This window comes from Amblyraja radiata, chromosome 8, assembly GCF_010909765.2.
Source record: "Amblyraja radiata isolate CabotCenter1 chromosome 8, sAmbRad1.1.pri, whole genome shotgun sequence".
NCBI classification, from domain to species: Eukaryota; Metazoa; Chordata; class Chondrichthyes; order Rajiformes; family Rajidae; genus Amblyraja; species Amblyraja radiata.
The window spans coordinates 25,267,374-25,283,131 of NC_045963.1; the positions used below are offsets into that span (position 1 = coordinate 25,267,374).

A 15,758-nucleotide genomic window follows, 5' to 3' on the forward strand; every position below is an offset into this window, starting at 1 on the left:
CAGCCATGATTGAACGGCGGAGTAGACTTGATGGGCCGAATGGCCTAATTTTGCTCCTATAATTTATGAAATTATGAACAATGACCAGAAGTTTAGACCATACGGCAAACGCGGCAGAGTTGCTTCCTCACAGCGCTGGAGACCCAGGTTCAATCCTGACTACGGATGCTGTTTACACGGAGTTTGTATATTCTCCCTGTGACCACGTAGGTTTTCCCCAGGAGCTCCAGTTTCCTCCCACATTCCAAAGACGTACAGGTCCGTAGGTTAATTGGCTTCAGTAAAAAAATTGTAACGTTTCCCTTATGTGTGGTGTGCGCTCATGTAATGGGGATCGCTGGTCGGTGCGGACTCGGTAGGCAGAAGGGCCTGTTTCCGCGCTATATCTTTAAACTAAACTCAGCGGATCTGGCAGCATCTCTGGAGAACATGGATAGGTGACGTTTCATTTTGAGACAGAGTTTCTGACTCGTTGAATTGCACTAGCACTTTGTGTCCTCTGCTGTTTCTAATTTCTACATTTTTCTGTACAAATTGGCTAGTTTTGAGACAAAGAGAGATTGAAAAGTTATAGCACCATTAATAAAATGTAGTCGAACCAAAAATAACCTGGATAAGTATAGGGGTACTTAAAATTCAGACTTCTGGAATAGGCCAGGAAACAATAAAACCAACCTGAGGGTCAACCAATACATGCCATTCCTTTTAATGTTTAACAATATCACACCTACCCAAAGCAAACCACACTCACACGCACGCACACACACACACACACACACACACACACACACACACACACACACACACACACACACACACACACACTCTCTCACACATTCACATATACACACACACACTCTCTCACACACACACACACTCTCTCACACACACACACACACACACTCACACACACACGCACACTCTCTCTCACACTCACACACACACGCGCACACACACGCAGGCACACACACACACACACTCACACACATTCTCACACTCACACAGACGCACTCACACAGACGCACACACGCACGCAGACACACACACACACACACAAAGACACACACACAAAGACACACACACACACACACACACACACTCTCTCTCTTTAAATCAAGTATTCCTGTTCCATTACCTGGGGCGTATCTTAGCCAGCTGGCCAAGCATGACTGCTTCTTCATCTACATCCATGCTTCTTATATGAAACAGGATATTTAGCATAAACTTTCTGACCCCAGTGGATAAAAGCAAAGGGAATTGGACTAAGTGGACTTTGGCCAATTATCTTGATGGATGAGTATGGGAAAGCCCTAGAGAGTGCTGAAGGACCATAAATGGATTGATTGTAATCATGTATTGTCTTTCTGCTGACTGGTTAGCACACAACAAAAGCTTTTCACTGAACCTCGGTGCACATGACAATAAACTAGACTGAACTGAACTCAGCAGGTCAGGCAATATCTGTAGAGAAAATGAACAGGTGACGTTTCGGGTTGGGACTCTTCTTCAGACCCGAAGGGTCTGCCCTGCTACCTGCAAACTGACTTCCCAATGAATATACATAACTATACATATACGTGAGAAAGGGCACTTTGTGGGACAGATGGAGAATGACTTTGATAATTAAATAGTTTTCTTACTGGTTTGGCAAGTAGCAGCATTGGTTAGGACCCAGCCTTTGCCTGAAGTGCTGAATGCTCTTCTGCAATTTGGTTCCCTTGAATATTATGAGCAGAGCAGAATGTGCAGCTAATATTAAATTGCATGTTGGAGGCACAAGGGACTGGAGATGCTGGAAACTTGAGCAAAACACAAAGTACCGGATGAATTTGGCAGGCCAGGCAGCATCTGAGGAGGGAATGGACCCTTCTGTGAAAGGGTCCCGACCCGAAACATCGCCTGCCTGTTTTCTCCACAGACGCTGCTGACCCTCTGAGTTCCTCCAGCACTTTGTTTTTGACTCAAGTGCCGTATCACACGTATATCTATAGGTGTACATTGCCTGCTATTGTCAACAGGAAATTTCTTCTCCATATCTTTTGTTTCATAACAATTGTAGCCTCCTAACAATATTAGCTTTAACAAGAACAAAGTCATAATTGTATTTTAATTGGAATTAGTATTGGTTTATTAACAGGCCCTTTGGTCCAACTTGTCCACACTGACCAACATGCCCCATCTACACTAGTCCCATCTGTCTGCATTTGGCCCATATTCCTCTAAACCTGTCTAAATACTGCTTAAACATTGCAACAGTCCCTGCCTCAACTACCTCATCCAGCAGCTTGTTCCATACACCCACCATGCTTTGTGTGAAAATGGTACCCCTACAGATTCCTACAGAGAAAATGCAGATTAAAAAGTGCATGTGACAATAAGTGTGTGCACCGTAATGAGGTAGATTGGGAGGTCAAGAATTCACCCTTATGCCCCTGACCCACTTAGGAAACCTGAACGGAAACCTCTGGAGACTTTGCTCCCCCACCCTCCAAGGTTTCCGTGCGGTTCCCGGAGGTTTTTGTCAGTCTCCCTACCTGCTTCCACTACCTGCAACCTCCGGCAACCACCTGCAACCTCCGGAAACCGCACGGAAACCTTGGGTGGGGCGCAAAGTCTCCAGAGGTTTCCGTTCAGGTTTCCTAAGTGGGACAGCGGCATTAGCTGATGAAAGGCCCATTCAAGAGTCTGATAACAGTGGGAAGGAAATTGTTCTTGAATCTGGAGGTATGTGTCATCACACTTTTGTTTCTTTTGCCCAATGGGAGAGGGGAGAAGAACCAATGACCAGGGTGGGATTGGTTCTTGATTATGTTGCCTGCTTTCCCGAGGCAGCAAGAAGTGGAGAGGAAGTCTTTAGACTTTCGAGATACAGTGTGGAAACCGGCCCTTTGGCACACCGGGTCCACTCTGAGCAGCGATCAGCCCATACACTGGCACTCTCCTACACACTAGGGACTATTTACAATTTTACAGGAGCCAAGTAACCTACAAACCTGTACATATTTGGAGTGTGTGAGGAAACCAGAGCATCTGGAGAAAACTCATGGGGTCACATGGAGAACGTACAAACTACGTACAGAGAGCACCCATAGTCAGGATCGAACCCGGGTCTCTGGTGCTGTAAAGCAGAAACTCTACCATTGTGCCACTGTGCCACCCCTGTGTGTTTAAAGAAAAGACTGGAGTAACTCAGCAGGTCAGGAAGCATCCCAGGAAAACATGGATAGGGGATGTTTCAGTTCGGGACCATTCGGGACGTGGCTGCTTTCACAATTCGTTGCAAATTTCTTGCAATCTTGGACAGTGCTGTACCAAACTGTGATGTATCCAGGTTGTTTCCGCTGGTACATCTGTAGAAATGAGTAGGATTAATTGGAGATGCTGAATTTCCTTTGTCTTCTGAGAAAGTAGGCATTGGTGTGGTTTCTTGGCAGTAAGTGCGGATAATTTTCAGATGGTTTATTTTGCAAAAAATTCCATTGATATGATCAATCTACAGAAACTGTTGATGCCTTTGTCTAATTAGTGGGAGGGAATATATTGGATAGCAAGCTTGGCCACTGAAGGCAACCAAAACTGGTTAGTAGGGAAGAAACCGAGTTGGAACAAAGGGCTGTTTTCAGTGTCATTGGTAATAATATCTAATGGAATCCAAACTTCAGGTAATGTCAAAATGAGAGTCATTTCTAATTATCTTGAAAGCCAAAGGAAACTGGAAGATGTGAATAAGAGAATCGTTAAATGGGCAAAAAGTGGCAGATGACAATTAGATTGCCATCAAAATAGGAAAAACTAATAAGACAAATGTTGTCTGATATTTGTATTGGTAAAACACATATTAAACTTTAGCAGACAACAGTAGGACGTGGCACTCCTTAGTCTCACAGAACTGGAAGGTGCTCAGATAATAGATTTACTCAGAAGGTTCCTGGGATAAAGAAACATACAGTTGTGAGGTAGATTCCATAAATCAATAAAAACGAGAACATAGAATATCAAACTGTAGAGCACAAGAACGGGTCTTTTAGTCCACAATATCTGTGCTGAACATGATGCCGAGATCACTATTATCTGCCTGCACATAACACTCCATTCCCTGTATATCTATATATCTATCCAAAAGTCTCTTAAATATCACTATCGTATCTGTCTCAACTCCAACCCTGGGGAATACAACTGTGACCATCCACCTTATCTATAGCACTGATAACTTTATAAATCTCAATAAGGTCACCTTCACTCCAGGGAAAACAGTTCCAGCCTATCCGGTCTCTCATTATAACTCAAGCCCTCCAGTCCAGGCAATATTCTTATGAATATCTTCTGCACCCACTCTTGCTTAATCACATCTTTCCAATAATACGGCGTCCAGAACTGTATGCAATATTCCAGGTCACACCAACATCTTGTACAGTAGTAACATGACGTCCCAACTTTTGTACTCAATGCCCTGTCAAGGCGAGCATGTCATAAGCCTTCTTCATCACTCTGTCTACTTGTGTCACCATTTTCAAGGAACTATTTACTTGTATCCCTTTCTGCTCTGCAACACTCGCCAGGGCCCTATCATTTACTGAGTTTGTTCTGTCCTGGTTTAATGTTCTAAAATTAATCACTTAGCATTTGTCGGAGTTAAATTCCATTTGCCAAACCTTGTGCCCATTTCCCAGTTGATTTTGATCCTGTTGTAGGCTTAGACCACTTCTTCATGTCCACCACACCTCCAATGTTGGTGTCATTCACAAACGGACTTGTCATACGAGCCACGTTCTCTTACAAATCATCAATATGTGACAAAACAACAGTTGACCCAGCACAGATCCCTGCGGCATACCGTTGGTCACAATCTGAAAAACTATCCTCCAATAACACCCTCTGTCACCTTCCACCAAGCCAATTTTGTAACCAATTGGTCAGCTCACCCTGGATCCCATGTGATCTGGCCTCCCATGTGGGACCTCGCCAAAGATCTCGCTAAGGAATGATGCGGGTGAAGGCATGAAAACAGTGATACATCTTTTATAGCACTTAACAAGATCTTGATCTTGTCTCAAGGCACTTTACAGCAATTTTGGAAGTGTAGTTATCATTGTGGATAGGACAGGTTTAGAGGGATACGGGCTAAACACAGGTAGGTGGGACTAATGTAGATGGGGCACATTGGTGAGTGTGGGCGTTGGGCTGAAGGGCCTGTTTTCACACTGTATGACTATTATAGTAGCCAGTTTCTAAATTGAAATGGGTTGCTCATCGTTATTCCCTTTTACATCAAATGTAGAAAAGAGAAATGGGGAATAGATAAATAGAATGGATCAGTTTATTTGGAAAGTATGGTTTACATGCTCAATCCATTGCCAAAATCTAATGCCAAAATAAAAAGGTTGAAGGATTTGTAGAGCCCATGTACAATACTTACTTTTATATTGCGCTTTTTTAAAATGTGTTTTTTATTTCCAAGTCATGATTGATATTGTGAACTATTCTACTTATGTCATAACATAATTATTTGTTAATGAAGGAAATTGAGGATGGACTTTGGAAAGATAATTGTTATGATTAATATGGTAATTTGTGAGTTGTGAGTCAGTGAAATAATGTTTCTTTTTCTCCACCCGTTGTCCACACCTCAACCTGGTATGTAGTTTGGATTTGCGGCTGGTGGAACAACAGTACAGCTCATAAAACCAACATTGAGCAAGACATGGTCCTGTAACTAACGTGCAAACTTGCCCTGACCATGGAAACCTTTGGACCTTGGGCTTTCTCGCCTTAATTCTCTGTCTATTGGCTTGTGTAAAGTTGAACCTTACCACAAGAAGATAAGAAATCGGAGCATGTGGGCCAATTAGCCCTTCGATTGCTCTCTATTCAATAAGACAGTTCAATAAGAATACTTCAATACCACTTCCCGCAGTTTGCCTATATTAAATCCTACAATATTAAATAATCTACTATTTATCTTCCTCTCTCCCTTAAATATGCTCAATGACTGACAATTGACAGTGGGGTACAAAAACATTCGAAGGATTCACAATCCTATGAGTTAAGACATTTCTCTTCATCACTATGTATTTGGTACCTTATCCTGACACATTCACAGAGTCACAAAATTAGAGCACAAAGTGGTGGAGGAACTCAGCGGGTGTCAGGCAGCATCTGGGGAGGGAATGGACAGGCAACATTTTGGGTCTTCAGACCTGACCCAAACATTGACTGTGCATTTAAATCCACCCCACTGAATTCCTCCAGCACTTTGTGTTTTGCTCAAGATTCCAGCATCTGCAGTCTCTTGTGCCTTCATAGAAATCCAGAATGTTTTTTTGTTTTAGAGGTACAGCATGGAAACCGGCCATTGAGCCCAACGAGTCCACGCAGACCAGAATCACCCATACACTAGTTCTATCCTATACACAAGGGGCAATGTACAGAAGCCAATTACCTACAAACCTGCACGTTTTTGGAGTGTGTGAAGAAACCGGAGCACCTGCAGACAGCACCCGTAGTCAGGATCAAACCCAATTATCTGGCACTGTGAGGCAGCTACTCTATCGCTGTGCCACTGTGCTGCCCCAAAGTTATGGCGCAGAAAATAATGTTGGAGCTTTATAGGACTTTGTTTAGGCCACATTTGGAGTATTGCAAACAGTTCTAGTCGCCCAATTACAGGAAGAAGGTGAAGGTTTCGGAAAGGATGCAGAGAACGTTTACCAGAATGATGCCTGGATGAGCTGCAAGGAGCAGTTAGACAGACTTGGATTGTTGCGGGGAGGCCTGATAGAAGTATATACAATTATGAGAGATCTCGACAGGGTAGACAGTCAGAACCTTTATCCCAGGATGGAAAAATGAATTACAAGAGGGCATAGTTTTAAGGTGAGAATGCAAAGTTTAAAGGAGATGCGTGGGGCAAGTTTTTTATATAGAGGGTGGCGAATGCCTGGATCACGCTGACAGGTAGTGATGGAAGCAAATGTGAAAGTGGCATTCAACAGTTTTAGATAGGCAGGGAATAGAGGGATATGGATCACATGCAGGCAGAGGAGATTAATATAACGACCAAGTTCGGTATGGACATTGTGGTCTGAATAGACTGTTCCTGCTCTGTTTATTAAAGTTCAGCATGATTTCCTTGCATTTATACACCAATGTCCCATGGATAAATTGATACTTTTGCAGTCTTTCGCAACCTGTCCTGCCACTGTATTGTCTGGCCACCTACCTGCAGGGGTGGTGGTTGATGGCACTTAAGAGATTTTGGATAGGCAAATGGTTATGCAGGGAATGGAGAAATATGGATTATGTGCAGGCAGATAAGAGTTGGTCTTAGATCACGTTCGGCACAACTGAAGGGCCTGTTCTTGTGCTATGTTTTCACCACTGTTGACTTTACCTAGTCTTACTTTAACTCACGAAAAGTTTCCAGCCTTTAATCCAACACTGACTTTTGTGGCCTGTGGCCCTTTGGAAGCGCTCTTTACATTAAAATCCCAAACCTCCAGCCCTGAGCACGATGATCTAGATGCCCCCCCGGTGAATAATAGAGAGATTGCCCTTTGGCCCACCAAGATTCCCAACCTGCGTATACTAACCTACGCATACTAACTAGGGACAATTTATTTTACAATTTACCAAAGCCAATTTAACTACGTATCTGTACAGTGCCCTCCATAATGTTTGGGACAAAGACTCATCATTTATTTATTTGCCTCTGTACTCCACAATTTGAGAATTTGTAATAGAAAAAAAATCACATGTGGTTAAAGTGCATATTGTCAGATTTTATTAAAGGCCATTTTATACATTTTGGTTTCACCATGTAGAAATTACAGCTGTGTTTATACTCATTTCCATTTCCAAATGCCCCCATTTTAGGGTACCATAATGTTTGGGACACATGGCTTCACAGGCATTAGTAATTGTTCAGGTGCGTTTAATTGCCTCCTTAATGCAGGTATAAGAGAGCTCTCAGCACCTAGTCTTTCCATCACCTTTAGAAACTTTTATTGCTGTTTATCAACATGAGGACCAAAGTTGTACCAATGAAAGTCAAAGAAGCCATTATGAGACTGAGAAATAAGAATAAAACTGTTAGAGACATCAGCCACAGGCTTACCAAAATCAACAGTTTGAAACATCATTAAGAGGAAAGAGAGCACCGGTGAGCTTACTAATCGCAAAGGGACTGGCAGGCCAAGGAAGACCTCCACAGCTGATGACAGAAGAATTCTCTCTATAATAAAGGAAAATCCCCAAACACCTGTCCGTCAGATCAGAAACACTCTTCAGGAGTCAGGTGTGGATTTGTCAATGACCACTGTCCGCAGAAGACTTCATGAACAGAAATACAGAGGCTACACTGCAAGATACAAACCACTGGTTAGCCGCAAAAATAGGATGGCCAGGTTACAGTTTGCCAAGAAGTACTTAAAAGAGCAACCACAGCTCCGGAAAAAGGTCTTGTGCACAGATGAGACGAAGATTAACTTATATCAGAGTGATGGCAAGAGCAAAGTATGGAGGAGAGAAGGAACTGCCCAAGATCCAATGCATATCACTTCATCTGTGAAACACGGTGGTGGGGGTGTCATGGCCTGGGCATGTATGGTTGCTGAAGGTACTGGCTCACTTATCTTTATTGATGATACAACTGCTGATGGTAGTAGCATAATGAATTCTGAAGTGTATAGACACATCCTATCTGCACAAGATCAAACAAATGTCTCAAAACTCATTGGCCGGTGGTTCATTCTACAGAAAGACAATGATCCCAAACATACTGCTAAAGCACCCAAGGAGTTTTTCAAAGCTAAAAAATGGTCAATTCTTGAGTGGCCAAGTCAATCACCCGATCTGAACCCAATTGAGCATGCCTTTTATATACTGAAGAGAAAACTGAAGGGGACCATCCCCAAGACAAGATGGCTGCAATACAGGCCTGGCAGAGCATCACCAGATAAGACACCCAGCAACTGGTGATGTCCGTGAATCGCAAACTTCAAGCAGTCATTGCATGCAAAGGATTTGCATAAAAAACTGAACATGCCTACTTTCATTTACATGACATTGCTGTGTCGCAAACACTATGTGCCCTGAAATGGGGGGACTATGTATAAACACTGCTGTAATTTCCACATGGTGGAACCAAAATGTATAAAAATGGCCTTTATTAAAATCTGACAATGTGCACTTTAACCACATGTGATTTTTTTCTATTATTCTCATTATTATTATTATTATCATTATTATTCTATTATTCTCAAATTGTGGAGTACAGAGGCAAATAAATAAATGATGGGTCTTTGTCCCAAACATTATGGAGGGCACTGTGCATCTTTGCAATATGGGAGGAAACTGGAGCACCTGAAGAAAACCCAGGCAGTCACAGGGGAAACGTACAAGCTCTGTACTGCCAGCACCGGTAGCCAGGATCAAACATGGGTTTCTGCCGCTGTAAGGCAGCAACTCTACTGCTGTGCTGCAACATTAAATTAGGTGCTGTTTAACTCTCAGGTCAATGCAAATGATCTTACGCTTGAAGAACAGAGGAGTTGTCTCTGATTAACCCTTTAGGCAATATTATAATAATACAATTTGCTTATTATCACAATGTCATTTGCAGGAGCAATTATTTATAACATAGATACATGGACAATAAATGCAGGAGTAGGCCATTCAATGTGATCAGGGCTGAGCATCCACAATCAGTACCCCGTCCCTGTCTTCTCCCCATACCCCTTGATTCTGCTAGCCCTATCAACCTTTCGATGATTGCAATTCAGAAGTACCTCATTAGTTGTCAATTCTTTGGGCATCCTAATTGGAATTAGCTGGCCATTTTATAAATTCAAGTAATTTTATCTTTCCTCTGGATTCTGGCCAACTGGCCTAATCTGTCTCTTGAGAGGCTGTAATCAAGTCAAGTCATGTCGCTACCTTCCTAGCTGTGGCGATTGTTCAGGTATGTAGGACATCCAGCAGGATCAGAAGTAATCCATCAACATTGTTTTGGTTACTTCCTTTAATGAAAACTTGTATGAAGGAATTCCGCTTCAGGGGGGGTCTGTGGATTTCAGCCTCATTAACATCTCCAGAATCATTTCCTAACCCACACTAATTTCTGTATGTTCCTCATTCGAAGCATATTTTTGGTTCTCCACAAATTCTGAGGTGTTTTTCTGCCTTGTACTATGCAATTACCAATCATTAAGTTGATCTCTTTATTGCCCATTACAAATTCTCTTGCCTCTGCATGTAAGAATCCCAAATTTAATTCTGTTTCATTTCATATATTTATTTATATCTTTTGGTGATTTTCCTATCAGCATTATATTTTCGCTTGTTCTCAATATCTTGATCATCCTCTATGGAATTTAACTGTACTTCCAATGCTCAGCTTTGCTCTGAGACAGGGTGGCATGGAGGTGCAGCTGGTAGAGACCTCGGCTCAATCCGGACCTTGGGTGCCATCTGTGCGGAGTTTGCAAGTTCTTCCCATGATCGCGTGGGTTTCCTCCGGGTGCTCCAGGTTCCTCCCACATCCCAAAGACACACGGGTTTGTAGGTTAATTGGCTTCTGCAAATTGCCCCCAGTGTGTTGGAAGAGGATGAGAAAGTGGGATAATATACAACTATTGTGAACAGGTGATCAATGGTCGGCATGGACTCAGTGGGCCGAAGGGCCAGTTCATAGTGTTGAATTTCAGAGAGCAGGTATTTCAAACCTTGGACTGAACGTATTCTTGAGATGCCCTGGTAAAAATTATACCAATGGGAATTTTGTTGGGGGAGGGTGCAGGGAATGCAGGAGGGTGGAAGACTACTCACTGACCCAACACAAAGGGTTTTGGTTGTTGGGAGTCAATAATCTCCACCTCAAGGTATCATTGCTATAAATTATTACTCACTGAATAGTGAAAGGCCTGAATAGAGTGGATGTGGAAAGGATGTTTCCACTGGTAGGAGAGTCCAGGACCAGAGGGCACAGTCTCAGCATAAAAGAATGTACCTTTAGAAAGGAGAAGAGGAGGAATTTCTTTAGTCAGAGAGTGGTGAATCTGTGGAATTAATTGCCATAGACTGCTGTGGAGGCCAAGTCATTGAGTATTTTTAAAAAGGAGATTGACAGTTCCTTGATTAGTAAGGGTGTCAAAGGTTACGGGGAGCAGGCAGGAGAATGGGATTAAGAGTGAAAGAGAGATCAGCCATGACTGAATGGCAGAGTAGACTCAATAGGTCGAATTACCTAAGTCTGCTCCGATGATTTATGAACATGAAATCTTCAGGGCAATATCCTGAGAAACTATGGCCAGTACTGTCAAGAAGGTGAGGCATACCAGCCTTTGCAAAGGTGCACAGGAAATATAACTCTGTAGTAGCTCTTGAAGTCAAAAACTTTGCGGTGGTTTTGCTGGTCTCTTGCTCAAGGACCTACTGAATGCATCTTGCACAGTCAGCTTGTGCACCAGAGAAATATCCAAAATGGCTATTGCATTCACCTATTTCATGCAAAAGGCCACCTTGCTCACTTTCGATACGATACGATACAATAGAACTTTATTTATCCCAGGAGGGTAATTGGTCTGCCAGCAGTCATAAAACACAAGACACAAGAAGGGGGAGGAGTTGTACAGTTTAATAGCCATAGGGAAAAAGGATCTCCTGTGGCGTTCTGTGCTGCATTTTGGTGGAACCAGTTTGTTGCTGAAGGTGCTCCTCAGGTTGACCAGTGTGTCATAAGAGGGTGGGGTGAGCTGTATTGTCTAAGATGCTCCGCAGTTGAAGAAGGATCCTCCCCTTCAAGGCCACCTCCAATGAATCCAACCTCCCCAAGGACAGAGCCAGCATTCCTGATGATCTTATTAATTCTGTTGCCGTCCGCGGCCTTCACACTGCTATCGCAGCACACAACAGTGAATAAGATGACACTGGCTACCATCGATTGGTAGAACATCTGCAGCATCTTACTGCAGATGTTGAAAGAGCGGAGCCTCCTCAGAAAGTACAGCCGGCTTTATCCCTTCTTGTACAGTGCCTCAGCAGTCCTGGACCAGTCTGGTTTACTGTCCAGATAAACTCCAAGGTACTTGTACTGCACATCCACACCCTTAATGGAGACAGGGGACAGGAGTGTTCTTCTCTTCTTAAAGTCCACCACTAACATCTTAGTCTTGTCGGTGTTGAGCTGCAGGTGATTCAGCCCACACCACTCAACAAAGTCGTTGACTATGTTGTGTTTGATGGCTAATAACTCACAATCGACTCTTATTGTTCCGAGCCTGTCATTGTGTTTATTTCAAGACAAAATGGCTGCGTTGAAACTAGTCAAGATGGCGGACTCATTCCGAGGAAAACATACATTTCGGGGCAGAGTCCTCTAGTGGTGACTGTAAGGACAGTTACCCAGACACAACATCCTGGGGGCATGAACATTGAATTCTCCCAATTTTGTTAGCCCTTGCTGTTTCCTCCCCATCCTCAGCCCTCGGGCTGTCTCCTCCCATCCCTCAGCCCTTGGGCTCCTCCTCCTCCTTTTTCCTTTCTTCTCCCCGCCCCCACCTCTCATCTACTTGAGAGACCAGACAGGACCTCAATTCATTACCAGATCCAAAAGATGACCTCTCGAAAAGTGCAGCATTCTTTCAGTACTGCTTTGAAATATCAATCTAGACCTTTGTCCTCATATCTTTGGAGGGTTTCTGAATCAAGAATCTTCTGACTTGGGTGGATTAGAGTCTAGAGTGAGGTAGTTTTAATTGAGGTAGTTTTAGTTCCATTTACTTGTTTAGGTTTATTATTGTCACATGTACTGAGGTAAATGAAAAGCCCTGTTTTGCATGCGATCCAAACAGATCAGATATGTCTGAATCAGGTAGATACAATGTTCAAACTCAAGTATAACAGATAGGGTAAAGGGGAAGATAGAGAATGCAGAATATAGTGCTCAACGTTGTCACGCAACAGGTCCATGGACATAAAGAACCATTGAATCATTAAACTAAACTCCAATGTCCATAATAGGGTAGAGGTGAATCAGACAGCACCCTACCCTATGGAAGGACCATTCAGAAGCCTGATAACCAAGGGGGAGAAGCTGTTCCCAAAGAATGATTGGATGTTATAAATCTATAAGATGAACCCCAATTATTAGTTCCACCTGAAAGTCTGACCAGTATACACAAGTGAAAATCCAGTGACTGGTTGGTTTAGAACTGATGCTTGAGAAAAGGTCTTTACTCAATAAGGACAATAATCTGGCAATGAAGTAAGCAAAAACATTGATTAAATGCGACGATGGAGAATTAGTCTACTGAACAGGTGACTTTCCATGCTTGGATGGTCTTCTCTCATCCATGAATGTCTGCTTCCTTCATTGGAACTCGGAGGAGAATCAAGTCAAGTAGCAAAGCGCCACTGTGCAGTACAATCTGTTATTTCAGACTCTGCCATTTGATGATGTCTCCCAACAAAACAAACAAGACTTGCTCTGCATGTTGATGTAGGGCGGGAAAGAATGTTGTAAATCCCATTACACAGGCCCCATTCTTCTCTTTTAACAAACAACCTCATATCCCTTTCAGCAAAACTGGATTATGTGCCAATCCTTTTTCTTCTTCTTTATTACCAGATGCATAGAATTGAGGAGGTCTACAAGTGTGTTTATTGTACCGATTGATAGGTTTTGCAATAGGATAATTATATTTTCTTGATTGGAGTGCTATGAAAAATGAAAATTGGGGAAGGACAGTGTACAGAGGGCATATCATTTTCTAGGTCAATTACATTTTAGCAATCGTTTTCAATTTTCTTTTTCATAGTGCATATTTATGCTAAGTAATTGTTCCATTCTGTCTGACACATCATCGTGACAGAGAGTGAGTGAGTCATACAGTTTGGAAACAGGCCCTTCGGCCCAACTTGTACATGCCGACCAAGATAACCTTGCCTTTCCCATGATTGTTCTTAAATGTATTGAGTCATTGTGAAAATAGAAGCATGATATAATTTAAATATTTAAGAAGAACTGTATTTAAAACTATACATTCTTCAATGCCTCAATGAAGATGAGTGCATTGACCACTGACTGCAAAAGGTGAATCCTAAGGGTGGGCGTGGCCATGATCCCTGAGAAATCTGCAGCAACATTTTTCGTTGAGTACCCACGTGAAGTATAGAGACTGAGGTTTTGGACATCCCATTCCTTCCACATGCAGCAAGTTCTGCCCTCAATAGTCTGCCCAATGGCCACATGTGCAACATCCTTTCACGGCATAAAAAAGTGTTTCTCCCTGTTGCAAGCATATTCAAAAATGGATAGTACAGAGAGGGCTCCCAGGATATGAATCACTGCCCTTTGGCCCCTATATTGTTGCTCCTGCAAATCTATCCAAGTGAACAATGGGACAGAGAACCTGGTGGGAATGGGAAGGGAACATCGGGACATTGGAGACTTAAAATTAGAAAATTGTGCATACGACACTGTATCTATGTCTACCTATGCTATTCCAATTTTCCAGAGAATATTCCAGGTGATGTATATTGAACAGATGAATGCTGTTATTGTTTACATTCTGAAATCATTTAAGAGATAAGGATGTATTTGTCTAGTGCAAAATATTACCAGAACCAGAATATCTAATCTCTAAATATACCGCGAGTCTGTGTATTTCCATTTAATTGCCAGCAAGCCTTTGTCAGTGTAGTACTGCCTCCCAGTGGGCCAATGATGCATAACACTGCTTTCCTGGAACAGAGATGTCCAAGATGCTATCCATTCTTTCAGGATTCTCTGCTCCTGGCTAAATTAACATTCCCACAATGATAGCTATAGCGTTAAATTTCTTTTCATCAATTGTTTCTCTCTACAGGCTGTATATGTTGGAATGCATTGTTATCAAAATAGCATGACCTGACAACTAAAAAACAGCATAACTTTATATATGGATAAGTGAATGGAAGTGAACGTGCATCTCAGATTTCCTTTAGGAAATCCTCAATTATAATTGTGTGTATTGTTTAGTAAGGGTGTCGAGCTTTATGGGGCGAAGGCAGGAGAATGGGGTTGAGAGGGAAAGACAGGTCAGCCATGATTGAATGGCGGAGTAGACTCGAGGGACGAATGGCCTAATTCTGCTCCTATGACTTACGAACATGTATTTGGTAGGGTTTAAATTATCAATAATGCAGGGAGAATCAAAGTTTTTACTATGCATTGTGGAGCAGACATGATCCAGGACATTGAGAATTCAATGATAAAAGGTAGAAGCAAGGAACTGCATATGCTGGTTTACACAAAAGGACACAAAGTGCTGGAGTAACTCAGTGGGTCAGACAGCATCTCTGGAGACCATGATGTTTTTGGGTTGAGAGCCTTCTTCAGGCTTCCGAATGGCCTACTCCTGCACCTATTTTCTATGTTTCTATGTTTCTTCACTTATATTAAAAGGTGTCTTGATAGGGACAGTAGATGCAGAACCAAAGTGTGCTGATTTTAAATTAATGTGTTTGCAGGAAATCTGGATTTTGTTTCATCCAACAGCAATGGATTTACAGCAAATACAATGCATCAAACTGCCAGACCATGTTCAGTTCACAAGTGATATCCCCAACAGGCAAATACCTCCTTGATAATCAGCATTTACAATACAATACAATACAATACCTTTTATTATCATTTGAACCTCACATGAGGTTCAAACAAAATTTGGTTTCTGCAGCCATACAAAAAAAGAACCTTGAGACACACACCAACACAATTCAAT

At 42.4% G+C, this 15,758-nt stretch overlaps 1 protein-coding gene across 2 annotated transcripts in view; it reads left to right on the forward strand.

Annotated features, from left to right (window-relative positions):
• Positions 1 to 15,758, forward strand: part of LOC116975966 (neuroblast differentiation-associated protein AHNAK-like) — a 30,209-nt gene that overhangs the window by 1,481 nt on the left and 12,970 nt on the right. The gene's annotated exons all lie outside the window — the stretch shown is intronic.